Raw genomic sequence first — 17121 nt, 5'->3', positions numbered from 1 at the left:
AACTGGCCGAGGTTTATCTGTCGATTCCGGGGGCCAGAAATCGCAGGGGAATTGCCGGGGAATGCGGCTTCCCGCACAGTACAGAACCTCCGTTTTGGAGGAATTAAATTGCAGCGAGTTAGTGAGTAGCCACCCAGCCGTCTCCCTTAAGCAGTCGTGAAAGGCTGCCAGGGGGGTAGAGTCTTCTCCCTCCCAAGAGAGAATGAGCTGGGTGTCGTCTGCATAATTAATTGTTTTTAACCCGTGTGCCTTTATTAACGTGATCAGAGGTCTAAGATACACATTAAAAAGAATGGGGCTGATGGAGGAGCCCTGGGGCACCCCGTGGGAAACAGGGGAGAACGTGGATTGATAAGGGGGAAGAGATACCGCCTGTCTCCTGTCCCGAAGGAAGGAGTGAAACCAGAGAAGGGCAGTGCCGTCAATCCCCGCTGCCTGGAGTCGTTCCACACTTGATGTATGTACTGTCGCACCCTATCCGGTATTTGTGTGTACGTAAACTGTGAATTTATGTTTTCTCTCAGCCTGTGTTTTATACGTGAAACCAACCCGTATTGTTCTATATATGTGTGCACTGAATAACCTATTATCATACACGTTTTTCTCTCTCTCCTTATGTTGTACGTGTACTAATGGCCTATTTGGTGCGCACGACGCTCTCTCCCTCTGAGGGCTCCTTTGCTCCCTTTTGAATAAATGGCGACACTGTACCTCGCCGGTACAGGTATAATTGGCCTTAGACACGACAGTGTTCGAACAAATTGACAGAAACAAAACTATCGTATTTTGCCATATTACTGCCTCTCCTTTCTGTAAAATGATGAAACTTAATTGGCTGAGAAAGAAAGGACAGGTGAGACGACTGATGTCCCCTAATCTGACCCTTAAAAGGGAACTATATGTCAGTGGCTTTTTGTTTTAGTGCTTTAGTAACACCACCTTCCTCATTCAGATTACCACCGCCCATTGCACAAAAGTAGAATGTCCGAAACGTCCCCGTTTTTCCAGAATGGTCCCAGTTCTGTTCCAGCCGTCCCAGAAAATCTTAAAGACTATAGCTGATGACCTTGTTTTTAAAAACAAATCGTCTAACACTGATCAAAGTTAGCCGTTGCTTTCAGAAAAGAAAAATGCTTAACGTGTGTCCTTCCCTGGAAAAAGGTACCTATAAGCCCATGATAGTAGCCCCTCACACTTTCTCATGAAATTAGCAGACCCTGAAGAAAATTAGAGCTCAAGAGGATTTGTTTTAGAAAAACGAGTCTCTACCGGAGGAGCCGGTTTGAATTTAATAGACCATGTAATTGATAGACACCAGACTCCTTGCCATGATTTCGAATGTAACAGGAATCAACACCTAACAGACATGATTATGGAAATTCGTAGAATTGCTCGCAAACCTACACCACAGCAATAATTTATGAATTAACAGCATACCCCGTCGTAAGGATAAATAAGCCTCCACCCTATCATGACCGATAAACGTTTCCCCAACTACTTGGGGTTGGGAGAGAAATTAAAATGTGTAAACGTCTTCCCCTGTCAGTTCTCTAAGACTTTTTTTACTCATTTAAAGATAACGTGCAGTCGTCGGAGGAGAGGGGCCGGACGTGACGCACAGCCTGTCTGCAGATCGGGGAGTATCTATGACCTCGACCAAGGTGGAGCCACAGAGCAAAGAGTTGCGGGACGAGGCACCATTCTCAACGTGGAAAGTGAAGGAAAGAAGGGCTGTCCAGAAGCCCCTGCATGTTGATGAGCTCGTGCCGAAAGTCCCAGCCCATTGTGCCCGATTGATGGGCCCACTTTCTTGAAATTTCTGCCCTCCTTGGTCCGTTTCAGATCTGATCCCACTCCACCCTCTCTTCCCTCGGCCTCCCAAAGCACGCCCCCATCGCCCCTTTTTTTCCATACGGAGTTTTTTTCTTTGAACTTCACTTGAAGAAGAAGCACAGCACAAAGATAGAGTAGGGTTTGTCACGAAAGAAGAACGGAATGCGGGTACCCCACCTAAGGTACCTATGATAGATTAGTTAGGGAACAGGACAACCAGGACTGTGGTCCGAGAGCAAAGAGTGGCCACACCCTGCAACGCGAAATCTGCATTAGAGCTGGACGCATAGCTCCACCGCCGATGCTCAACAGTGCCAACGAAAGAAGAAGAACGATGAGAGCCTACCAGTGATGGCTCGCTGTAATAAGACACTGGAAAGACGAACGCTTTTTGAACATTGCCACCCCTTGACTGACACTTGTATTAATTTGAATTTCTCTCCCAACCACTTGTATTGATTATCACCCAATTGAGCTTTCGAAACCTTACATCGGTCACTTTCAACTGTACATGGATAACTAAGAAAGCGTTAACTCTGTATCATGATGATTGTAGAACACCAGTTATGCACATGAACATACTGTCTAGTTTTGATCCCCATGGAGTCCAGACCTCAAGTGATAATAGCCCTTATTCTGCCAGAACATTTTTGTATGAAATCATGTTTGTATTCGAACGAATTTCCTACATCGTCTAAATAATGTCCCCGTCCCCAAGGTCTAACGTATGACACAGCTAATGTAATTTTGCATGCACTGCCTCCTCGCCTATCGCATTGACTACATGTGGTTATGTACGATTCTGTCAGCATTGATAGCAGGATTATTTCCATCTGTCCGTAATGCATATGGGCTACCAAAGACCTCAATAGACAGCCCAGCCACATACTTCCCTTATTAGTATAACTAAATGTCAGCTTGTACGTCCTTACCTCAGACATGAACAGAAATGAACTAACTCATGATAAAAACTGGGGACTGTGGAAAATGACTAAAATCGGTATACATAAGCGGCGTTCATTTATGTTCACCATAGCCACTGTTGAGCGTAAAGTGAAAATCATGAAACATTGGCCACACCATCTTGTCCCTTTTTTAGGCACCTTCGTGCGCGTCAGTGGCAGCCATTTTAAAAACCATGGTTTCCCTGCCCAGCGCTGCTAGCTAGCGCGTCTCTCTCTCTGACCTCGCAAGCATCCCCCGCGCGCTGATAGCCCCCGCTCTCTCTCATACCTGAACCATAAAACTCCCCTTCAGCGCAACTCTGCCTCGGAAATGCATTCCGCTCCCGGCCAACACCTCCCCATCCTTTTATGAACCCCCTTTCCTCTGTGCCCAATCGTCCTGCCCGTTCCCAGGGTGCCACCTGGCCCTGCGGATACCATTTATTGGCCCCCTTACAGTAAGCAACTGCCCCGATTCAAAGGATCTCTGACTGATCAAAGCCCCTCCCACCCCATGAGATCCGATCAGACACACATTCCGGGAATCGACGGAATGTCCTGGTGTGCGATAGTCATCACCTACTGTGACCGGGGTGGGGACTTCTACTGTAAATGTGTGTGGGAACAGGCCCAAAGTGAGGATTCCGAGGATGTCTTTCCGTACATCAAAGTATTGACAAGAATGTGTTTCATGTAATAAAGCAATAAACCTGTGTATAGGAGGCCAGGCATCAAGGATGCGTTTAGAGCACCTCGAGAAGATACCCTGTTGTCTGATTTGACGTGCTCTGCTCCGTCGGAATGAACTCCTGTTTCCTGCCTTCCAGTCTCCAGCGCCTGCCTCTTTATTTGGTAACCGTGAGTTGGGTGAGAGGCGGCTAGCGCCGGGCAAACCTTGAAAAGGGGTAATTGACCTGATCTGCCCGACCCTTTTTCTACAGCCGGGCCTTTAATGAAATCGTTTAAATCTACATCATCAGTGAGCTTGGATAGATGCAGTTTAACCGCAGCCAAGGTAGAATGTTTCAGCCAATTCTGACATAACTTTCCTACTGAATAAGTGGTGACAGAATGGTCAGTATCAAAGCGGGGATCAGGCCTGACTTGTGTAAATCCATCAGCTAAACCCAGAAAACGATGTTGGCATGAATCTGAACTTCTGTGCCACAGCAGCCAACCTTTTGGATCCAAACTGGAAATGTTAAAGGATGCATTTTGCAAAAGGGCCTGCAATTCTTTAATGGAAAACTGTGTAACATTATTCCAACCGGAATATTCTTCTAAATCAGGGACAACAGGTGTATTTAATGTTTTAGAAGTAGCCAATCCAAAGCATGTTGTTTGTGAAATGGTAGAATTTAAAAACAACATATGATTTGGGATGAGACATGCACGGTGCAAAGCCTCAGTGCCTTGTACCTGCCAACTTTTAGAACCCCAAACTGATTTAAGGTCAATGTTTTCCTTCCATAGCTCGTAGCCCTCTACAGCTAACTTGTCTAGAAAGGACTTCGAATACAACAATTTAGTATCGGTAAGTCTAACCTTGGACATGGGCTTCTGTGTCATTTTGAAATAAAAAGACTCAGGATTGGACTGATTAAAGTCGGTAAAATAAGTGTACTTTTTCAAGAAAGTACTCAGACTGCCTTGTAAAGGAGCTGGGCAATGTTCCAACTGAGTGTAATTTACAGTACCCCTTCTGGAACTTGTTTTATACAGAAAATGGTTGCCAAAATGTTGGAAGCAAAATAATTCACCATAATTAGCAGAATCTAAGTATAAATCTTCAGCATCAAAGGCAGTATAATATTTCAAATCAGAGAATAATGCTTCTACGGCCTGAACATCCCAATCATCAGAACGTATGTTTTGTTTCACCACATCCCCCATCTTAACTGTGAGCACATTGGGGACATTAACCACTTCATTAGGGCCATGGATTTGAAACTTAACCGCATCCCACACAATCCCATCAAGAACAGGCCAAGCAGTGATGTTAACAAAATTCAAGTCTCTCTTCAGTCTGTGTGCTGAATGTGACGAGGAAAGGGGGGCCAAAGTTCCATTAAGATGCCGAATGCATGTTCTCTCCTCGACATAGTGTCCATCGACAAGGCGAAAAAAAAAAAACACAAAACCAATGGACATAAAAAGGTAAACTGAAAAAAGTACCAGCCAAATATATGTCCAAGGGGGGATTAAAAATGTTTTTTAAATAACGTGGCATAAATTGCAAAACGTGAGGGCTTTTTTGAATTTTGTGAAACAGTGTCAAAAGAGAACCTGGATTCTGTTGCCAAACGTGTTTGCAAATCAGGCATCGATAAGTCAGTTGGGTAAGTGTAATCAAGTTCATCAACATGATCAATAGGTAAAGTACTTAATAAAGGACTGGAAACAGCAGGCATCTCGAGGGCCACCTCAGGCATAGGAGTAGAAGCAGTGGCCAAAACAGAATGTCTCACAATCGAAGGACAGGAGACCGCCGGAGTCATACTAAGAAGAATCGGCCACTCTGTGTATCTTAACATTGTCAATAGAGATAAACCTGTTTTCCTTAGGACCTGGAAGTGGTGGTAAAACGACTGTTCTTGTGCCCTTCACGCCAAGCACAGGAACCAGAGCTCGATACGAAGGACCAAATTCTTTCTTGTTATTGATCTTCTCTCGAACCAGTTCTCCAACTTGGGGTAGCCAGCCTACTACCGGGATCTGCAACGCATCATCCGATGTGCAGGGCAAATGTTCCTTTGCAAGACTGTCTCTGGTCTTTTGTAGATCCTGTAAAACATTGAAATGTTCATCTACGTCAAAGGTTATGGCGCGGGCCACGCCGTCTAGACCGTCAAGGTCCGGGACAAACATCTTGATACCAAAGAGCATTTCGTATGGGGTCCGCCCACCCAGAGACCTTCTAGGGAGATTATTAAGAGCACGCTGCACGCCATTGAGATGGGCCAGCCAGTTTCTGCCAGTGCCTATAACTCGAGCTGTCAATGATTGCTTTAAGTCGCGGTTCATTCGTTCCACTACACTGTTACCCTCAGGTCTGTATGGAGACAAAAACTTGACTTGGATTCATGGCATCCTTATACGCCTTAGAGGCGAAAGCCGGACCCTGATCCGAATGGAAGGTACCACAGGCAAAAATCCCTACAAAGACACGCAAATCTCTTATGACAGTCCGTGAATCAGCGCTGCGATGGGGCCATACCCACACAAAGCGTGTGCATGAATCAACTGCTACTAAGATGTACTTATACGCAGTATCAGAAGAAAAAGGACCGCAGTGATCTAAATAAACGCAACCTAGTGGTTTATTAGATATGTACAACTGTGTCTGTGGCGGACGCGCTGCAGTCGAAGGCTTAATCTGCTGGCAAATGTCACATTGAAGGACATAGTCTCGCGTCTGTTTGTACAGTCCCCGCCACCAGAAACGTTGTTGTAATTGAGCTACAGTGGCCGAGACGCCCGCATGCGCAGATGCCACACCTTCATGCGCCGCTGTAATCAAGCTAGCCCTGAGATCCGAGTTGGGAATTAAACGTTCTCCAACTTTAAGAATTTTGACAAAAGGAACCTTATCGGGACTTAAGTGGTATGTGTACTTCGAAGGGAACCCCGTAGGATGTTTACCTCCCTTCTCAGTGGCAGCTACTGCCGCCAAGATGTCATTATCAATCTTACTTTTGGACTGTGTAACTGCTGCAACTAAATATGTAGATACCGCTGATTTCGCTGCTTCATCAGCAAGCCAGTTACCGACAGCGTGAACTCCAACACGCTGATGGCCGAGAGTATGAATCAAAAACACGAGTGGCAACCGCTCTTTGAGCTCAGCCACTCGAACCCAGATCATTTTATGTTTTATTGTGCTACCCTTGAAATCGCGAAAGTCATTCTGAATCCAAAAGAACAAGTTTTCATTGTAAGACTGGACACAGTAATAGGAATCACTCACAATAAGAGTCGTCACACTAGGATCTGCGTACTCTAACGCGAGCAAGAGAGCACGAAGCTCCGCCAATTGTGCGGTGCAGTCCCCTAGAGTCTGTGGGTGCACAACTCTGGACTGGAACTCATCGTTCACCATGGCACCGACCACAATGGCGCATGCGGAAACGTAGGCGTGTTTAGAGCCATGCGCAACCTGCGCCGAACCATCAGTGTAAATGATGCAATGGAAATCCTCCAAAGGTCGCATTGCTAAAGGAGCCGGATGAACGAATTCATACTGTAAGTACTCCTGCGACCGTAAAGTGGCGGCAAAAATAAACGTGACATCCTGAGATGTCAAGGACGCAGCCCATTGAATCCACCGAGGGTGCAAATCTTTAGAGTTTGGTACACTGGCCTTCGTAACTGCCTCCAAGGCAGGACACGGGGTAACAACCAACATGCGTTTTCCCTGTGACAGGGCACGTTCTTTAAGAATTGCCATCTGCATAGCCGTTAAAACTTTCTCCACAGTGGAAAATCGCAATTCAGCCGAAGTGTACAAGTGTGACTTGTAAGCAATAGGTACAGTGTCTCCTTCATTAAAAGTAAGCCACGTGAAACCCACTGTCCCAGGGATAATTCTTATCACCAGGTTGGTGTGGTTATCATGAGTCAGTAAGAATTTAGAAGCGAGCAGATCAGCCTGCAAGGATTGCAAAATGGCTGAGTGCTCAGGCAGCCAGCAAGATTTGGAAAAAGTTGGTTGTATCAAAGCATACAAAGGCTTGATACGCTGGGCATATTCCGGAATGTAAGTCATCCCGAAATGTAAGAAAACCAGTAAAGACTGTAATTTTTTCAGCGTTGTAGGAGCGTGCAGTTGTGCGCATTTCTCCAGGAAGTGAGGAGCCAAACCTCTACCTTCATTGTTGAGCTCGTAGCCCAGGAACAACACTGTGTACTCCGCAATGTGCGATTTTGCAAAGTTAAATTTGCAACCCATGTCTGCAAAGTTACAAATAATACTGTTTACTCGACACAGATGCTCCCAAATTTCGTCGTCTGTGAGATATATGTCATCCACATACGAGCATGCATCTGGGTCGATTCTCTCCAAAAGAGAGACAATGCGGGCGGTAAAAATCCCAGGACTATTCTTATAGCCCATAGGCAAACACCGAAATTGTTTCTGCACACCGCCGCATGTAAAGGAGGTCCATTGGGAACTTAGACCATCCAATCGATGGGCATAAAAATCGTTGGAAATGTCAAGCGTGGTCTTAAATCGCTTACGCACAAGACTATCCACCAGGGCAGAGCCGTGAGTATTCTGTACTGCACAGTTCCGGCAATGCGAGTTTAAATGCCTGTAATCCAACACCAAACGATATGAACCGTCAGGTTTGGTCACAGTAAAAAGAGGGTTATTCATTGGTGACACACACGTGTCAATTACTCCCTGATATTCCAATTGTTCAAGGATTGCCGCGACGGAAGCCTTGGCTTCACGACGTATGGGATATTGAGGTTGAGGTTGCGGCTGAGACCGTAAAGGAATCTCGTGGTTTGGGGACAATTTATCCCAACCACATTGGTTGCGGTACAGAGCCGGCGCTAGAGCCTTAGCCCACTCTTCTGCAAAATGTAGCGCATGCTCTTTCAAGACTGTGTTCGCGAAACTGGGGAGGATCACCTCCTCCCCTCGCGGTGCTGCGAGAACAAAAGGCGGGGGCCAGTCAGCCTCCGAAAGCAAAATGTCATACGTAGACGAAAGATTTTCCCAAAATACCCCTTTTATGGTACGTTGTATGTCACCTTCGATTAACAGGACAATTTCAAAAAGTCTATCAGGGGGAGCAACTCTAGTATCAGCTGTTTCTATTACAACATAAATGTCAGTCGCTGTCACCTTCAGTAGTGGACGCAGGGCCTCTCTCACAATGGTAATCTCCGCCGCGCTGTGCAGCAAGGTCAGAGCCCATGTCAGATTCCGAAGCCGCGTTCTCACTATTTGTGGCATATCGATGCACTATTAAAGCCGCGACTTTCTTCTTGGCAAACTGCGGTCTCTTCGGCGTTGAGCCATCCTGCTTTCCTGCACCGTCTGTCGGGCGGGGCTGGTCACGTCCTTGCTGACCACCCCGACCCCTTCCGCCTCCTCCACCACCGGTCTTCAAGGCCGATGAGTCCTGAAAGGAACGAGGAGAGCGTTGATCAGAAACCTGAAATCGATCAGGTGATTTAATCTTCGCGCGATCGTGCAAGTCATAAACACGGTCTGTTTGCGCAGGTAACAAAGACGCAGGACGAGATTCCTGTGTCTGCTGTTTTTGCTGTTGCTTTCCCTGTTTCTGTTTTTTAGGCCAATTTGTTTTTTGGACTTGGGCTGAACTTCTGTTTCCGAATTCTGCCCTTGGGGTTGCTTTTTCTCTTTGACAGAAAAAGGTTTTAGACCCTTGCTATTGCGACACACGGTTTTATAAGAGGCCACAATAATCCTCGCCAACTGTCGGGGTTTATCGGCATCGGGAATCGCCTGCAAAGCATTAGCTACCTGAAAGTTCACTGCATCCCCTTGACATTAGCAAGAATGGGATCGCAAACTATATCAAAGGAGCCACAGAGGCGCATACCCAATTCAACCGCTGCCTCCGGTCCGTGATCATCTTGAACACGTTTAATGATCGTAGGCAGGACAGCCATAGACGGAGTGCCATAACACCTCGCATAGACCGCCGCAAATGTTTTACCCCAGGTCTCACAGTCACCGAGTTCAGGGGCCAAATCCTTTGGTAAACTAATTGTTAAAATCCTGTGTTTGTCACCAGGAGTTGTATTAGGAAATACTGCTTCCAGCTGGTCAAATTTCTCGGCAAGCCAGAAAGGAAAATCATCCTTCTCCTGGGGACGCTTGCCCATCACCGCATTGACCATCACAGGACTGAGCTTCAATCCGCCCTGTCCGGCTGGAAGCGCCGCACCCCCCGGGAGCCCACCCGGAAGATTACGGGCTATGTATTGTACCAAAGCTCAAATCACGGCAATCGAGACAACATGTAGTCTACAAACTTCCGCCAGGGTACAATTGCCGTGTTGAGGATGAGGAGTAAATCCAGCCAAAACAGGCCAATTAGCGCGTGAAATGGACAATGGACCTAACCTCGGAGCGGTCAAAGAATGGGGTAGGGCGCCACCAAACCAAACGCAATGCTGCCAAGTATCGATAGGTACTTCTTGTGCCCCGTACGGAGTATACTCATTCGGTACAGCGGCGGGAGTGTAAGTGTGGAACACACTAGAAGTAGCGTCCACAGCCGGAAACGTCACCCACGAATAAAACAGTTCGTATGGGTAAGCGGCATCCGCACTCACCACCAATATCACAGCCAAGCCTTCCAAGGGTACTTGGTAAGTCTGCAAATGATTGCGCACCGCAACACCACTATGCTGGGGAATGTCAACTCGCTGGGTCATGACTGCACAAGAACGTAGAAAAACAAAGTAAACTTTGTAGCACAACTGGGTAGTAATTCAAAGAAACCGTTTTAGAAAGATTCAAGCTTGAAAAGACCTATTTCAAAAATAGGTAGGTTTTGTCCGACACCACCGTTTTCCAGAAGGTTGTACGGCTTTACAATGTGTGCTTTTACACCGCGTGCCGTTACAACGCGGTTTTTTCAACGCAAGTCATTACCACGACTTGCGTTGGAGGGGTGCGGCTTAGGAATTTTTTAATTTACTATTCTAACACCAGCCTGCGTACAGTAGGGAAGGTGTTGGATAGTAAATAAAAAAATTCCTTGTCCTGCAGCGCCCTCCAGCGCAAGTCGTGGTAACGACTTGCGTTGAAGAAACCGCGTTGTAACGGCACGCGGTGTAACAGCCGCGTCGTAAAGGCTGTTCCCCTTTCCGGTAACGACAGTGAAGGGGTTAAGGATTGAATGATATACTACTCGAGTGTCATGATATAAGACCACCAACGTTGGGCGCCATGTAGTGGGAATTCCGTTCTCCTACAGAACTGTGCATAGAGATTTGGAACCTCAGTGAATTAGGGTGGCCCAAAACTCACCTCAGTACCCAAAATCCCCTTACCGAGCTAGCTACAGTGTCTCATTGGTCATAACAAACTTCCAATGTTTAGACAGACCAGAACATGAACTTAGAATACCTCAGGTATCGTGGAACACATGAACACTCTTTCACTATACAATCATTACAAACTAGAAGGTGGAGTAAAAGGGGACACGTGCATATTTGAAATATTTATTTACTAATGCAGGGTTCTCAAACGCAGTATCTTATATAATACAAGCAAACATATTATAAGAAACAAAGTTATCAGCATAGTTACTAGTTCATAGAAAGCAAAAGGGGACAGCATGCTAAAATGCTGAAATGAATAGGAGTTAGCAACACCTAATTCTCACCCTCCCTAACTAGCATAGGATATTATATCTATGAAGGTCTCTTTGGGTTTTAGCAGGGCGGGCCCATACCTCAAAATCTCAGTGGCAGAGGATCACATCATCTTCCACCAGCTCTCTGCATGCGAAGCACCATCAAGTGTGTCTCGTGTGCTCTAAGCAAAGCAATATAAAACGCGCGTAAAGCCAGATTTTGGCAGCAGCTGCATTCATGTTATGTCTAGAAAGGTGCGAAGATCAGACCTCACAACAACACTGTGTCGAGTTATCCTTGGAGGCTTCAGCACTCACTGTACAGACATATTTTACCAAACAAAGCTGATATCAGAGCAATAACATATTATTCTCATGTAAATCACAACACTCTTCTAGGTTGAAAGCTAAAATAACAATTATGTATCGTGTGCAAAAGCAGCAAAAGGAAAAATGGCATTTAAACATTTAATAAGCTCATGCTAACTTAACACGGTATATAGGTAAGCAGTAACTATATGACACCATCATATTCTATCCCTGTGACCATCCTTTGGCCCCCTTTTTTACCATCAATAAATATAAAATCTCTTTCTAGCAAGATACCATCTACCTAAATACGCCAGTTGGAAGGAGGGACTACAATTCCCAGTTTCCTTTGTACAATGCACAGTCCTATTGCGACCGCTCTGGATGGCACGAAACATTATCCAAGCCCCAATTAATGTTGCATATAATATTTGAAATATTAGGGCCCCTTTTGGATGCCCAGGATAATGCATGGTCATTTTTCATGCACAAATTGGAGCATTCTCCGTGACCGACAGAGCGCAATGCTACTGCGCATGCGTGAGAAAGCCACGGCATACTACATTTCCCAGCATGCATGCGCAGGTCGCAAGCGACATTCATATTTACTATGGACCGCGGTTGATCCAGACAGCGGCTGTCGACACATTTCGAGGCTTCTTCAAAATCGGTAAGTCACTACCGGATATGCACCAGAGGGTGGTTTTGCCGATCAGTGAAGAGAGACATAGATTTCAACAACATCCTTTCCTCCCTGTTCTCCTCCAGACTGGTGATTGTATATCCGCTAACGCTAAAGAGGAAAGATCCAGGCTTCCCTGCGCCCTTTGACGCTTGGAGGTAAGCCAGTGCGTCGTGCCTTTTTGTTAAACTCTGGCTACACGTTTTTACGTGAATAAATGACTTTGCTTTTTCTCGTGAGATAAGGACTGATATATTGATAATAATGGTTTCTCCTCATGCCCATAGGGTACATTACACCGCGCAGAGGGAAGCATGCTGTTCGAAGTTAGAATCCCAGCCCGTACAGGACACTGCAAGTTTATAATAGGTAAGCCGTTTGTTTGCCCACATGATTCATAACGCTAGGGACAAACATATAATACGGTCACACTCATTGGGTTTCCCCACTCTGTTTGTCTTTCCTCTTTAAGAATCCTTTGGACAAGTTGATGAGACTACTTGTATGGATTTTAAAAAGACAAATATTCCGTTCTTCGGTAAGCTGAAGCTATACTCTGGTGTTTTAGGTGTTCAGGTTTTTTGGTTAATGTACATAAGACTGGTTTGAGACATAGTTTATTTCTTTTCTTTCCACAGTGTGGTTGGTCCAGAGGAGAATCCCACCCATTTAAGGGATTCGAAACGGGTAGACCATCGGGTCTGCCAAGTTGCCCTTATTGCCAATTATTTGTCTTGCAATTTTTGTGGCAACATTACACCATACCATTTATTCAATCCAAATTTGCATATGTTTGTGGTTAAGGTGTATTTAAAACATTCAAAACAACCAATGGTTTCAATATTATTTGTTGGCAGACCTAGTGTTTTTCCAACTGGTGTATTCAATCCCTTTTTGTTTTAGCACTGTGCAGGATGAATGTTTGAGGTGTGTTTGTGAAACGACTGAATTAGTTTGAATGACAGTATAAGTATGATTTATGTGCATTTCTTCTTGTGTCCACTTACATTGTTTGTATATATTGTCTTAAATGTTTTTGAAATTCTAAAGAATTTGTAAAAATAATTTTGCGAATAAAACAGCTATTAAATAGCACCAAATGCATTGTACAGTTGTCTATGCATTTTTTGTCAGATTAGGATTTTGAAAGAGGTATCAGTATTGGCATTTCTCTTTGTTACTTAATCTGAATGCAGAATGGAGCAGCCATGAACAAGTTCAGCACAGGACAACAACCATTCCAAACCCCCCCTCCCCCACCCATACACAACAGCCAGGATGACCGGTCAGAGACGAGGGAGAAGAAGAAGAGGAATTGCAGATTCAGCCAGGAGGATTATGAGATCCTGATTGCGGGCGTAACGGAGAATCCACACCAGCTCATCGGCTCCAAGGTGTCATTGGGGACCAAAAATGCTACTCTGTTGCAGAAGTTAAGAGGACAGCGACATGCTGCAAAAAGCGGTAGCATGATGCCACGCGAAAAACTAAGCAGAAACTGGCAAGCAATCGACAGGCAGCATTGCAGACCAGAGGTGGGAGTCCAGCCCCCCAGGAGGAGCTCGATCCCTTGGATGAGCAGGTGTCTGCAGTCATCTGTGAGGGATCGGTGGTTGGAGTAGATGACAGGATAGTATCAACTACATCAACAACAGGGTAAGTACCAACACGGAACAAGGGGGGGAATATGTCACATAAAGTCCAGGCACCTATGCCTCAGCTCTCTCCCACATTGTGGGACTTATTTACAAGCCCCTTGCTTCGCCGGTGCATCACTTTTAACACGGGAAAAAATCACGTACCGACGGTGCAAAGGGCTTGTAAATAAGCCCTTCATCCGTAGAAACAATATCAAGTGAACAGTTGTGTCTGTATCACAAATGTTTGCATTAGGCAGTGTTGCAAGTTTTATAGTCAGCTTATATTAACACACATTATAATAGCAGCTATTTGCATTGTTGTCAAGATATGGTGCTTTCCTGTACTAACTATGGGGCATATATACCATAATCTAGTTGAGTGCAGTGTTACAACAACATTTGGAATGTGGTGCTCCAACAGTATAAAAATCCAGGGATGTGCTGTATGCACAAAAATACGATGCGCCCCTGCATGTCCCTTGGTGTTGTTGTTTAAAAAATTGACTACCACCAGCGTAGCCAACCTTGTGCCATGTTGTTTAGGCGTTTGAGCTGCAGTGGCAAATGTTGATGTGCAGGAAGGGACACTTCCTGCAAATAAACAATCCTTACATGTGTTTTGCTGTTCCTATGCATGTAGCAGAAAGAGCAAAAAACTGCGTAGAAAATTGTTCCCAATTCGCTATCCTAAGAACTGGTCCCTAATTTACAAGCCCCTTGCGCTACTGGTGGGCCATTTTCAAAATGGTAAAAGGTGACATAATGGCAGCACAAGGGGCTTGGAAATAAGGCCCAGTGTTTACCTATCCCCAGTTTTGGTTTGTGGCCCAGCCTTGTAGATATGATACAAATGCAATGGCTGTTCTTGTGGAATGCTCACTGAAACATCCATTGCACGTCCCTTTCATGCTAAGTGAAGCGTGTGAAGGGGCCTAAATTACAAGGTGGCGTTATCCAATATTCAGTGGCTTACGCTGCATTTCAAATAGTGATAAGTGGATTTAGCCACCAGACCGTCACTAAAAGTGATGGTCTGGTGGCATTATCGGCTTGTATTTATGCCCCTGGGTTTAGGTGGGAAAGCTACCTAAGAACATACATGGAACATGGGCCCTAGGTAAAGTGAAACATGGCAGGATGCAAATGCACACAGATAGTTTTGTGTCAACATGCATACATTCACAAACGTTTGGGAGGGACATACACAATGGAGTGTGTTACATCCTTGTGCACACCCCTGTGCTGCTGTAAAAAGGTCAGCTTTGTAGCAAAGCAGCCATTCCTGAACCCTTCCTCAGAGTTGTCTGTGTTGCTGCTTACCTGTTGTCATTGTTGCCAATGTAGGGGAAAACACAATGAGAGGGCAAGCTTATTCTTAGTATGTGGCTGTCCTGTATATATGGAAATATGCTGGTTTGCATTGATAAAGGGTCTGCAGCACCATGTCTTGTCACAATTTTGCCAAACAGACCCTCTGTAGTTACATCTCACCATCCCAATTAAATCCATCATCTGAGGCGCGGCATGACATATGTCACCTCGTTACAGCTTGCAATATCAGTCCGTTGGGGAGAGCCATACATGAAGCAAATGTAATAGGTACAGGATAATCCACCCATGATTTTGGTAACATAAGTGTTTGGCAGTTAGTTTTTTGACTGGACCTTTGTCTTGAACGCACAGAGGGATCAATTCACACATAGAAGTGTTTTGAAGAAATGATTAAGATGTCTCACACCCTGCAGATGACCATCTCTGCACATGATGAAATAGAATGGATGTCAATGATTCCTATATAAGAACTAAGATAGGCCTTAGCCACTCCATGTTGGCACACAGTGGTATGTCATAATCCTGAACTCCTGACATGTAACATTTATGGACAGCGTAAACTGCCATCCACAGCTAAGTGTAACAGGTGTACCATGTATCACAGAAAAATGGAAAGTGTCATGCTCTTTGATGGTCAAATACTTAACAACATGTCAACATGTAACAGACAGCAACAATAGTTTTTGCCCTTTCCATTGCAGAGGATGAAACCTTACCTCCTGGTCAGAACCCTGTACCAGACATCGCCAATGATAGTGATGATGATGAAATATTCCAACCATCGACCACAACACCCTCCAAGAGCTCCTGGACTCCACAGGAATACCATCTCCGGACCCAAAGAGGGTCAGCAGCATTGTGGTGTCTCCATATGCCCTGCCAAATAACTAACAGGCACCACCTACCACTGCAGCCCCTTCCCTGGACTCTCAGGAACCACAAGTCTCCCTCTAACTGCTTGTGGTAGGAGTCCAGTGGGAGATGGCAGATTAGGTGCGGTGGGGTTGGATACTGTGGCAGCCACAGTAGATGAGGGTAGTTGGTTGCCTTAGTCCTATTAGGGACACCTCGGTTGCCATTAGAGACACCTTCTCTCTGTTCTGTGGCCTCCAGCAGTCCCTGGCTGACATCACTGGTGTCCTGAGGCAGAGGCAAAGTAGCACCAGCTAGGTGGTCAATGAACAGTGGGCAATCCGAAATATCTTGGAGACCATGGAGCGGATTAGGACTCCCACATGGCAGCCTTTGCTGCCTACCACCGCTACGTTACTGCTGTGTTGTAAAACCAGCAGCTCCTCCTCGCTGGAGTGATGCCTCATGTGTTGGCACAGATAAATGCTGCTGCAGCCACAGCATCCACATCTTCTGCTCCTGATGTGTCTGTGTCCACCTCGTCTGCCGCATGTATACCACCACCCTCACAGGAAATACTGCACACATCAGAGGAGGAAGATGTGTGCAGTACATCTTTCCAAAGGAAAAATCTGCGGTAGCATTCGTCTATGTCAAATGTTCAGTTTCTGCTTAGCCCTGTGCTCACCAACATGCCAGTAAACTTCATCTGCCACTGTCCTCATCATGGCTTTGCAGTGTTCACCTTGGACATTTGTGGACTGCCAATGTGCCCCATCGTTCCCAATGATACTGCGATCATCCTCATGACTGATAATTTTCTAATCCTCAACATATCCCATGACATGTTACCCGCAAGGACTCTGTCTGGAATTCCACTGGCTTGAATCATCCTTTGGGGTTGTTATCCGGTGAACTGTTCCTGTGTGACCCAAATTGAACTGCTCTTGTAAATAAATGCACATTTCGTTGCCAGGTGCGTGTTTTCTTTCACCATGAAACAGGACAGGTGTCAACAATGGCTAACCTGTGCAGCCTCTACATCAAATACAGAGTTGATTTGAAACTTTGATGTCTGCAGACTCTGGATTCTTGAAAGGCATTGAAATGTCAAAACCTGGATGTAGGACACAATGCCTGATACACATTCCTGCACATAAACAATAATTCCCTCAACGCAGGCA

General features: G+C 45.5%; 1 long non-coding RNA gene across 1 annotated transcript in view; it reads left to right on the top strand.

Moving 5' to 3' along the window:
• LOC144761567 (uncharacterized) overlaps positions 1–16868 on the top strand; it is a 224087-nt gene extending 207219 nt beyond the window's left edge. The window contains exon 4 of the long non-coding RNA XR_013595791.1: positions 15787–16868. This is a non-coding gene — a long non-coding RNA (uncharacterized LOC144761567). The remainder of the gene's footprint in view (positions 1–15786) is intronic.
• Positions 16869–17121: the final 253 nt, after the last annotated feature.

Source organism: Lissotriton helveticus, chromosome 6, assembly GCF_964261635.1.
Source record: "Lissotriton helveticus chromosome 6, aLisHel1.1, whole genome shotgun sequence".
Classification (NCBI taxonomy): Eukaryota; Metazoa; Chordata; class Amphibia; order Caudata; family Salamandridae; genus Lissotriton; species Lissotriton helveticus.
The sequence above is the reverse complement of the archived record's forward strand: the minus strand, read 5'-3'. Positions and strand labels throughout refer to the sequence as shown.